The sequence below is a fragment of the Centroberyx gerrardi genome, chromosome 21 (assembly GCF_048128805.1).
Source record: "Centroberyx gerrardi isolate f3 chromosome 21, fCenGer3.hap1.cur.20231027, whole genome shotgun sequence".
NCBI classification, from domain to species: Eukaryota; Metazoa; Chordata; class Actinopteri; order Beryciformes; family Berycidae; genus Centroberyx; species Centroberyx gerrardi.
The window spans coordinates 20,742,294-20,744,793 of NC_136017.1; positions in this window are offsets into that span (position 1 = coordinate 20,742,294).

Genomic DNA, 2,500 nt, shown 5'->3' on the forward strand with positions numbered 1-2,500 from the left:
CTCGGGGTGAAAGCCCTGCCCGGGAAGGGGCGCACAGCCTCGGGCAGGGCGCCCCCCTACCATCCCTGGAGCTCCAGGGAGTACCAGGAGCAAATCCAAATAGAAAAAAAAAAGTTAAAGTCCAACTGCCACCAGGGGCTCGGGGTGAAAATCCTGCCCGGGAAGAGGCGCACAGCCTCGGGCAGGGCTTCCAGGGCGCCCCCCTACCTCCCTGGAGCTCCAGGGAGTACCAGGAGCAAATCCAAATAGAAAAAAAAAAGTTAAAGTCCAACCGCCACCAGGGGCTCGGGGTGAAAATCCTGCCCGGGAAGAGGCGCACAGCCTCGGGCAGGGCTTCCAGGGCGCCCCCCTACCTCCCTGGAGCTCCAGGGAGTACCAGGAGCAGAAAGAAATATTTTGTTTAAAAAAATGACAAAGTGCTGCGGCACTTAGGCTGTGGGGCGAAAACAGGCGGAGTACCAGGAGCACAAAGTTTAAGTTGGAGTACCAGGGGCACCAAAGTTTGAGTTGGTATACCAGGAGCAGGAAAGTTTGGGCGGATGGTAGTCTGCTTGTATCCGGGGAGGGGTGCTTAAGAGTGGGTCTGCAGGTTCGGCTGGTGCTGGGGTTCCTGGATGGTGGAGGTTAGGGGCCGGAGATAGGGGGCAGCTAACAGGTGTGTGGGTGGCCGAGGCAGGGGCTCCAAATTGGGGTAAAAGTGAGGTGGAGGGCCCCCTGGAGGTAGGGGGCCGATAGCAGGTGTGTGTGGCCGAAGCAGGGGCTCTAAATTGGGTAAAAGGGAGGTGGAGAGCCGCCTGGAGGTAGGGGGCGGAAAGCAGGTGTGTGTGGCCGAAGAAGGGGCTTTAAATCGGGTAAAAGGGAGGTGGAGAGCCGCCTGGAGATAGGGGCCCGCTCCCAGGTGTGTGTGGCCGAAGCAGGTGCTCTAAATTGGGTAAAAGGGAGGTGGAGAGCCGCCTGGAGATAGAGGGCCGCTCCCCGGTGTGTGTGGCCGAAGCAGGTGCTCTTACTTGGGTTAAAAGTGAAGTGGAGAGCCGCCAGGAGATAGGGGGCCTCTCCCAGGTGTGTGTGGCCGAAGCAGGTGCTCTAAATTGGGTTAAAAGTGAAGTGGAGAGCCGCCCGGAGATAGGGGGCCTCTCCCAGGTGTGTGTGGCCGAAGCAGGTGCTCTAAATTGGGTTAAAAGTGAAGTGGAGAGCCGCCCGGAGATAGGGGCCCGCTCCCAGGTGTGTGTGGCCGAAGCAGGGGCTCTAAATTGGGTTAAAAGTGAAGTGGAGAGCCGCCCGGAGATAGGGGCCCGCTCCCAGGTGTGTGTGGCCGAAGCAGGGGCTTTAAATCGGGTAAAAGGGAGGTGGAGAGCCGCCCGGAGATAGGGGCCCGCTCCCAGGTGTGTGTGGCCGAAGCAGGGGCTCTAAATTGGGTTAAAAGTGAAGTGGAGAGCCGCCAGGAGATAGGGGGCCTCTCCCAGGTGTGTGTGGCCGAAGCAGGTGCTCTAAATTGGGTTAAAAGTGAAGTGGAGAGCCGCCTGGAGATAGGGGCCCGCTCCCAGGTGTGTGTGGCCGAAGCAGGGGCTCTAAATTGGGTTAAAAGTGAAGTGGAGAGCCGCCCGGAGATAGGGGCCCGCTCCCAGGTGTGTGTGGCCGAAGCAGGGGCTTTAAATCGGGTAAAAGGGAGGTGGAGAGCCGCCCGGAGATAGGGGCCCGCTCCCAGGTGTGTGTGGCCGAAGCAGGGGCTCTAAATTGGGTTAAAAGTGAAGTGGAGAGCCGCCAGGAGATAGGGGCCCGCTCCCAGGTGTGTGTGGCCGAAGCAGGGGCTCTAAATTGGGTTAAAAGTGAAGTGGAGAGCCGCCCGGAGATAGGGGCACGCTCCCAGGTGTGTGTGGCCGAAGCAGGGGCTTTAAATCGGGTAAAAGGGAGGTGGAGAGCCGCCTGGAGATAGGGGCCCGCTCCCAGGTGTGTGTGGCCGAAGCAGGGGCTTTAAATCGGGTAAAAGGGAGGTGGAGAGCCGACTGGAGATAGGGGGCGGATAGCAGGTGTGTGTGGCCGAAGAAGGGGCTCTAAATCGGGTAAAAGGGAGGTGGAGAGCCGCCTGGAGATAGGGGCCCGCTCCCAGGTGTGTGTGGCCGAAGCAGGGGCTCTAAATTGGGTAAAAGGGAGGTGGAGAGCCGCCTGGAGATAGGGGGCCTCTCCCAGGTGTGTGTGGCCGAAGCAGGGGCTCTAAATTGGGTTAAAAGTGAGGTGGAGGGCCCCCTGAAGGTAGGGGGCCGATAGCAGGTGTGTGTGGCCGAAGAAGGGGCTCTAAATCGGGTACAAGGGAGGTGGAGAGCCGCCTGGAGATAGGGGGCCGCTCCCGGGTCTCTGGGTCCGAAAAAGTGGTTGAAATTCGGGTAGAGTTGGGCCCCGCTCCTCGGCCTCTCTGGTGTTTGGGTTAAGTCCCCAGGACCAGAGAGGGGGAAGAGCGGGGGCAGTGGCCCCGCTTCTCAGCCTCTCTGGTGTTTGGGCGAGT